Source organism: Thunnus maccoyii, chromosome 19 (assembly GCF_910596095.1).
Source record: "Thunnus maccoyii chromosome 19, fThuMac1.1, whole genome shotgun sequence".
NCBI classification, from domain to species: domain Eukaryota; kingdom Metazoa; phylum Chordata; class Actinopteri; order Scombriformes; family Scombridae; genus Thunnus; species Thunnus maccoyii.
Window position 1 is genome coordinate 11,287,633 of NC_056551.1, and position 9,213 is coordinate 11,296,845.

General features: G+C 38.2%; 1 protein-coding gene across 1 annotated transcript in view; it reads right to left on the reverse strand.

Moving 5' to 3' along the window:
• The window catches only part of LOC121886247 (matrix metalloproteinase-17-like), a 112,048-nt gene extending 111,753 nt beyond the window's left edge, over positions 1 to 295 (reverse strand). Inside the window, exon 1 of the mRNA XM_042396211.1 lies at positions 245 to 295. The gene's annotated coding sequence lies outside the window, so the exon portion shown is untranslated. The remainder of the gene's footprint in view (positions 1 to 244) is intronic.
• Positions 296 to 9,213: the final 8,918 nt, after the last annotated feature.

Consider the following 9,213-nt stretch of genomic DNA (forward strand, 5'->3'; position numbering starts at 1 on the left):
TAATTATAAAGGAACAGTTTATCAAAACTCACCTCCCCCACTCATTGTGCACAAACGCACAAGGGTGGGTAACCCAGAAAAAAACCACCCACTGCGAACAGTGAGTAAACGAGGAGAATAAGTGAACCCAGCTCAAACTAATATAGGAAGAGATTACTTAGTAATCACGCCCAAACTTTTTCTTTAACTTACTTCTGAGGGAAAAACTCTATGAAATAAGCAGTATAAGACAAACAGCACTTACCCAAAGCTGCAAGCTACAGTAATTACTTAGCGCCAGGTGCAACAAATTAGGCTCCCTGAAATGAAACGAAGAGGTTACAACAAGCAGTGAAAACGACAAAAGGCTCACCAATGAATTATTATCAACAATAGTGGAACATAGAAAGGGAAAAAAACATGTGCAATCCACAGGGACACCAGGCACCTGAACCACAGTGACAGAATGTTGATAGTGGAGTCCCAAATGTACACATCTTACCTACAGGTCTTGGATTAGGCAATTAAAGCAAAGAGGAGGAGGCATGTTCACCTGGATGCTCTTATTGGCGGTTAGCCAAGCCTCCTAAGGCATCATTCAAGGTAGAGACCATGGTGATGGTCTGAGTGAGGTTGAAATCGATTACTGAATTACACTGAGTAACATGGAGGACTGAGTTAAACTAAATACTGTGAAATACTCAAAACTGCGAAACACTGAATACTGTGAAACACTGAGTAACACCGAATACTGAGTTAAACTGAATAGGGGAGAACAGGGTAAATGGAGCCAGTGGGTAAAATGAGCCACCCCCTTTATCTGGGTAACCATAAGCAAAAGTAATCATGTGATCACAAATTAAGAAAATATAGTTCACATTACTCAATCCATCTTGAACTCAAGCACATGGAGAGAGTGGTCAGCAAAACAGAGCAAAAAAGATTTTTGTCATGCTAAGTGAATTCATCATGTTACTAAAGTTATCAGTCTTGTATCTTAATTAATAAAGATACGTTTTGGACATTATTACATGTTATTTTAAGTCAGTGTAAGCTACAAAACAAGGTCATAAACTTAGCATTACTGTGGATCTGAGCCACTGTATGAAACAGTTTTGTCAAAATGGAAGTAGTGGGGTAAAACGTGCCAGTGACATTGCGGCAAGTTGAGTCAATGGCTCAATTGACCCCCCAAAATTATTTTCTGATATTCTAGAAACTAGAGACCCTGTTCATGTTAATGTTTGATCACTGTTATAATTGTTACAATGTTGATGAATAAATACCTAATTGTTGACTGATGATAAATTTAAGCCACACACAAACATGCTGTATATACAGATGGGTGGCAAATTAAAGGAAAAGCCAACATAAAGTGTCTTAGTAATGTGTTGGGCCACCAGAACAGCTTCAATACACCTTGGCATTGATTCTACAAGTCCCTCTCACTCTAGCGGGATGAACACCATTCATCCAAAAGATATTCCCTCATTTGGTGTTTTGATGATGGTGGTGGAGAGTGCTGTCTAACACATCGGTTCAAAATCTCCCATAGGTGTTCAAATAGGTTGAGATCTGGTGACTGTGACCCTTCGTGCCCTTTGAATGGGGGCATTGTCATTGAAATGGAAACATATACATAGACTTTATGATCTGCTTCCCGTATGAAAATGTTCCTAACAGGTACTGTCAAAGGTGAGGTTTGGGACTCGGTCACTGTATGTCCTTTCCAGGGAGGAAAGGTAGATAAGGATTTGGCCTTCAACTCTTAATTCTCAGCAGAGACTGAAAGAAATTCCCTAGATATATAGTGAATTAATTAAAAATAACTGTTTGGGTGATGAATATGGGATGATTGTGATGCATGTGGCTGTATATGCAAGTACCAACACTGAACTTCATTTAATATCTCTTCAGCCTAGCAAACTGGGAGATCTGGACTTGCAAATATGTATTCTGGATATTGCAATAAAACTCTGAAAGACAACTTGCTCTCTGTGAATTCATCTTACATTTCTACTACAGTCATCTTGGGAGAAACAACTCCCATTAAGGTAGAAATGTTAAAGGTGATCACTCAGAACTACTTTGTATTGATTCACAGTGACCCTTCCCTCTAAGGGGACAAGTGGACCCAAACCATGCCAGAAAAATGGCCCCCAAAGTATAACAGAGCCACCAGATCCCCTCACTGTAGGGGTCAAGCATTCAGACCTGGACCAGTTTTTCCTTTAATTTGTCACCTGTCTGTATACACAAAAGCACATTTACACACACATTCTTTTTGTGGCTAACACACAATGATCACAGTTTAATCTTTACTGAAAATGTTTAAGTAACATGTTGAACAACAGGACACAAACATATAATTTTACTGAAAAGTATGAGTTTTTGCCTTTGTTAAAGTGATGGCATTAATAAAGTTCAAAATTACCTCAAAAAGTGGCTCATGTTACAACGTTCTCCCCTACTGAAATACTGAGTAACAATAAGTAACATGGAATATGGACTTACACTGAATACTAAATGTAATACTGTAAAATAGTCACTGTATATTTTTTCCAATTTACTGTAGTTCCCAAAGAATTGATTTTAGACACAAAACTGTGGCAATCTTTAGGCTTAATGAGTCAGTTCTGCAATAAGCTTTTCTGATCACCACTGCGGTCGCAGTTTAAAAAAGGACAGCTGTGGTCTTTAAAGACACTCAGCAGACACATTGGCAAGTTCATGCTCAGGGGTTTTGTAGTCTGGCTGGGATTTTTCAAGGTATAATCCTGTAAATGTGTAATATTGCCCATTACAGGGATGTTTTTGTTGCAATTTAGTTGCAAAAAAAAAAAAAAAAAAGACCTGGATTTATCTGCTTTTGCCAAAAAAAACTTTAAAGTGGAAAAAAAATCAATAAAGTCTAATTTTGTAAGTTACCTTTATTAGGTAGTTTCACTTAGTCAATACTACAACACTACACTATCAAACCCAACTGCAGTTTGATTGATAGTACCTGGAATATACAATAAAAAAACATGATTTATGAAAATTACTAAAAATGGAGATATGTTTTTGCAAATTAACTCTTGAAATGTTTTTTTTTAATCAGTATCAATGCATCCATTAAACATTGTTAATGGATGTAAAGGATTAATTCCAAATCATAATAATCTTAACCACTGGCTGAGCTTTGTATTACCCTCAACTTGTGAGTGCTACAAAAATGTAACACTTCTTACACAAGTTTCCCATGTACACAATCCAGGCAGAAAACAAATTAGTATTATATAAATGAAATTTCTAGATGACATATTTACAGTGTTGTTCATTGTGTATTTGGTTTTGTGTTCAATTCATTCTCTGTAATTTCTAGATAATGTGGTTCATGAAAAATCCTGGTAATGCAGTATGGTCTGAGATGCTGGAGCCATCACATTGGTCAGCATCAATCACGCCACACTTAAAGTTTTCTTGTTTAGTCAAATTAAAAGGCAGTATTTTTGCACAATGTGATACATTCTCTACAGGATACTCTATTGGGCCACTGTTCTAGTTAGTTAGGTTAAACCTTCTAATGAAAAAAATGAAAATGAGAAAATTAATTAATCCATCCATCCATTTTCTATACTGCTTATCCTCTCGAGTAGTGGTTCTCAACATATTTTGGGTGAACTCCCCCTTAAATCAGGTTGAAACCTCTAGCCGCCCCCACTCCCACTCCCACACACACACACACAATGTATATGTTGCTAAAACTAAAACTTGCATTGTAGAAATCACACAGACGACACTGAAGAGTCACTTTGAAATGTATTTTGTCAACCTCAAACATAAATTCATAAATAATATAACATAAGTTATATTCTTTAAGAATCAACACACATATATAAAATGAAATTCAGCATCATCTGCATTACATTTTGAACAAATATAACACTTAAAATTAATACTTAAAAAAAAAAAAATCAATGCCTGCCAGGATTAATATTGCCCAGAGGAGAGTGTTCAGTGTGTAGGCACATTAGTGGGAGCCTAGTGCCTGGTGATTTGCTGCTAATTTCTTTATGGGTGGACAGAGGGATGTTAACTTCAGATTACTGAAGTGAAGATAATTCACACTGTACTGGCGTCACTTTTTCTTTGTCTGTGCCATTATTTTCTCAGGCACAGTAACCAGGCATTCACAGACACAAAACCGCTTAACACACACCTCCGCTTTGCCAGCACCAACCATTAGCATCCATACGCCTCCCTCACCACTGCCAGACTTCCACTGCCCCCTGACATTCCCTTAACACCCACTGAGGGGGCTCTACCGCCCCCGGTTTAGAGTCACTGTTCTAAAGGGGAAGCTGGAGCAAATCTCAGCTGACACTGGGCGAGAGGTGGAGTATACCCTGGACAGATCACTAATCAATCACAAGGCTGACGCATAGAGACAGACAACCATTCACAATCACAGCTATGGGCAATTTAAAGTCACCAATTAACCTAACCTGCAGGTGTTTGGTCTGTGGGAGGAAGCCAGAGCCCCCGGAAAGAACCCATGCAGGCATGGGAAAAACATTCAAACTCCAGAAAATGAATTCATTATGCATATAATTACACGCTGCTGTTGTGTTAGAAGCTCCTTTGAGTCAGAAAATGTTGCAGTTCCTTGTTCACTGGTAGCTGTACTTAATGCTGCTTTAATGCATTATATTTCCTTATTCCATTGTTTAACCATTGTATTACTGATTACTTGTGCATAGAAAACAAGTTGAACATCATTCTGCACAGTTATATCTTTTATAGATTTGTCTGTTAGCAGTGGGGTTTAGACAGGTTGTCAGAATCTGTACAACGATCATTATTCAGTCTGTCAATCTGGAGTTTCAGAGCGAGCCCATGAATGAATTAAAACCATGTTTTAACCTTGTTCCTACTTACTTATTTATTAGAAAAGAAAAGTTACACATATTTATAAAAAGGCATGCTCATTGGAGATCCAAGGCACTCTCCCAGCAACAGTGGTTCCTATATCATTAATACGATAGTTTCAAAATCTGTGATTCTGGTGTTGGAGATTCATCCCATGCATACAATAATAACCTGTCTTAACCTTTTTCCTGATTACTTATTCATATGAACACAGTTCAGATAAATGTGCTCAGCTCTGGGCTTTCTAAAATATTCCATTTCCTCTTTTGATTCCTCCCTTAAATTAACATTAATGGAATCATCAGAGTGCAAATAAACAGAGTGCAGCGTTTCTGTGCTGCTCGAGTGAACACAGCTCTGTTCCCAGTCTTTCTTCTGTTTATCCATCATCTTACTGTCCAGGGTGTTTTTAAGCTAAACAACTGACTTTATTTGATGAGAATTTATAATCTTATTTTATTTTTCGACATGGGGAGCACTGACCAGCCATCCACACAGCTCCGCATATTGAAATTCCATTCGGCTTGATAAATAAATAATGTTATTCCTCACCCCATCCTCATCTCTCCCCAGTCCAGCTTATAAATTCTGCTTGTTTATGTGTTTGTGTGCGTGTTCAATGGATGCAAGTGTTTGTTTCAGGCTGCTCAGGGGAATAAATGAAGAGCAAAGAAGTAATATTTTTGGCTGTTTCAGTCAATTGTAGCAAGAGAGAAATCATCCTGGAGCCTAGAGAGACTGCTTTGTGGATTCGGTCGCTCAAGCAGCATCAACCACATCCACAGCAGCTTTTGAAAATATTTCGATCCTTTTACCTTTTTCTGCATTGTGTTGTGTTTACACAGTTGTTTGTTTAAAATCCTTCAAAAACACAATGTTCTTGGAATAACAGGAAAGAAACTAAATGAATGGTTTTGTGTTTTTTGTGCAATTTTAAAAAATGCTTTAATAATGAAATGTTCTTTTTATAAATAAATATATTTTGTGTGCTTATTCAGTAGGTACCATAAGCAACAATGTTGTTACAGCAAAAACCAGTCTGCCTCAAACAACTTTGTGACTGTGGTAATCTCCCATTCTTCTGTACGGATCCTCTTAGCCTTTGTCAGAAAGGCTATAGAGTCCAGACTTTGACAGTCTCACTCAAGGACTTTCAGAGACCTGCCCCTAAGCCACACAAGTATTGTTGTTGTAGTGCTAAAAGGCACTCCACCTGCTGAATTCATAGTTAATGTCCTCCTTCCTGTTGCCTTTGCTCAAATCAAGTAAAACCAGCAGACTCTGGGTCCTCCATAACATGTAATCACCCACCTCTGCTATATGATACAGTACATCCACCATAGGGATTGTAAAATTCAATGATGCATGATCCATGACATTCCCCAAATGTAGAGCTTTGCATTCAACCCAGAAATCATTTTCCTCATGCTCCAAGCCCTGAAGTGCCTTACAAATCCCAGTTGTGCTGTCAGGTGCGATTTAGTGTTCAAAATCTTGCCCCTCTACTGCAAATTCTTGATTGTTGCAGTGTTTCCGAGGAGCCCTGAAGCCCTGTTAGAGTGGTGAGTTCTCAGTTACTTCTCTGACCAACACTCTTCTTGTCGGAGCCTGTCAGCCAGCCCTGGCAAAGAGTTTTGGTGGTTCCACACTTTTTACATCATTAATATCATTACAATAATCAAGTCTGCTGTGCTCCTGCGAACCTTTAATGTTGTATGAATTTATTTATTCTCTTTGTTTGAGAGGAGCAAATTGCTGGCAAATAATGCATTTTTGATAAGGTCTAAAACAAAAATTACAGTAAATTCTGAGTGGTATCTGAGGCCACTATATATAAATTATGAGTCACTCAAACTAAATTGCCATTTCTTTGTCTAAAACACCTAAAATTTCAATGGGCTACAATTATTACCTGACTTGAGATAGAGAGGAGAGTGGCCCCACAATAGCATCTGATGTTCTTGAAAAGATAAATGTACCCTTCAGAAGGGTCAGACCTTCAAAATGTCAGTTAGATTTAGTGAAGCATAACCCACTGGCAATCCTTAAGCTGCTTCTCTAAGAAGTTGTTGTCCCTCATAAATCTAGAAAATGTCCTCTGTGCTTTCTTTGAGGCACAAATGAGTGTAGTGAGACTAAGGCAAAGGTTTCTGTTGACATACAGCTCATCACCTTAAGCTACTTTATTGCATAACCTCTAAAAGGGAGCTGGCTTAATGTTGCCTACATCATTTAGAAGATCTGGGCTTTTTAAAAAACATCAAATAGTATTTTTCTGAGTACATATTTCTTTTTTTTTTTTTTTCAAGATGATGAATCAGTCCATTCATGAGGATAGTCCATAAGGATTTTATGTAATGCTCATCAGCCTTTTTTATGTTTGTTTATTTGTGAAATCCATTATGTTGTTATGGTCTCTATGTCAGTGTCGCCAAGAAAAAATGTCTGTACATTTAATCAGTCGAAAACACACACATCACATTTATTCTTGAATTTATATTCACATTGAAAGTAGAGTTAATTGTCTCTTGATTGGAGCGAATTTTAACCCTGGGGTGCTTTTATGGTTCATGTTTATACGCCACAAACAGCCAAATGCACTGACTGTACAGATACTAGCTCTTGCTAGTTATGGCTAATATGTTGTTAGCCCCTAGTTAGCATAACGCTCATGGACATGGAAAACTCCCATTCTGAGAGTTATTTCCCCCTGAAATGTTCCGTTACCATCTTGTCTCTGTTTATTCATAAAGGTGAGTCCTACAGGTTCGAGATTGGCCCAAATTAAGGTTTAAGTTAGTTAAAACATGTCTTTGCCTCAACCTCCTGGTGCTTAGAGCAAACTAGCGTCTTTTGATGTCCAATGTTTTCCTTTTGCTAGCACACCACCTCTAAAATTTGCTTCATGTTCACCCTGAATGCAAGCTTACAACAGAAGCTAGTAACCACAAACATGAATGCTTAAAGCAAAATTCACCTCAAAGGCGCATGAGAACAGACTTTCCAAGTCACTGTCTTGTAAATAATAAACTCCAGAACAAGGTTTTCAAGGTGCATTGCAGGGTAAAAACAACAAACAACAGGAATCATGAAAGTGTTACGTGTTGGGAATTTAGGGAGGCTTCTAAGCGTTTCCCAAAATGTTAAACTATTTCTTTAAGTCAACTTGCTTGTGTGATGTGGTTGATTGAAGGTCTGTAGATGATTGTGGTTGACTAGACGAGAGCACAATGCTGACACTAGTGTGTGTGTGTGTGTGTGTGTGTGTGTGTGTGTGTGTGTGTGTGTGTGTGTGAAAAAGAGAGAAGTCAACTTGCAAAAAGGTAAACTTGCTAATGCTAATCAAGGCTCACAAGGCAACAAATGAAGCGTGGGACATCTGTTTACAAAAGCAATTGCATTATGCTTGGCTGACAACATTTTTACTACAAATACTTTTTCTTTGGGTATTTTTACATTTCTCCTTACCCTATCTTCACCTCAGTGAAGACACAAACAACTGTATGCTGAATTCAAGTGCAGTGGAAACAAAAATGGAACACCGGTTTTACTCCCTAATTACACTTTCCTCAATCAACTGGTTTAGGATGTAAAATTGGTCCTTAAATGTGACCCAGAACAGACAAAACACACACACACACACACATATACACACTCCATTTAACTACTCCATTAAACACTAGAGGGCCTATAAAATGTAGTGATTTATTTATGGCAAAGCATCACTGAAGCGCACTTAAAAGTCTGCTATACAAATACAGGCCTATTTTGTTAAATGTACAGCTTGAAATAAACGTTCATTTGTTCATCACAGGGCAGCGAGGAGTATTTCAGCAGGGCAGCACTGAGGGAGGTATTATCTCCAGTCAATCCTAATCATATAAAGTATCTGGGTGCATGAATGTAAGAAAGGATTAATTACAGGATGAACGAGGATCCATAGACATTCCCATTTTTCAATTTAACTGGATTATCATCATCTTCTTTAGCTCCATGAAATTGCCTAAGCTACCCAGACTCTGATACACATTTGCCCACAGACACTTATGTGCCCTTCCATGAGCAATAGAGGAGAGAGGAGAGGGGAGCCATTATCCTCCACAAGAAGATCGCACATCCATATCCCCTTCCTCTTCCTTTTGTCTCACTTTTTAATCTTCCTCTGCCGCCTACCTGTTTTCGCTCTCTCTTTTCTGTCTCTTTCTCCCACGAATCTGCCCTCCTCTCTAGCCATTTCACTTCATCTCTCTTTATTTTTTTTCTTTTTCTGTTTCTCTCTTCCTCTCGGGCCTCTTTGCTGTCCCACACAGCTGTCTATCATTC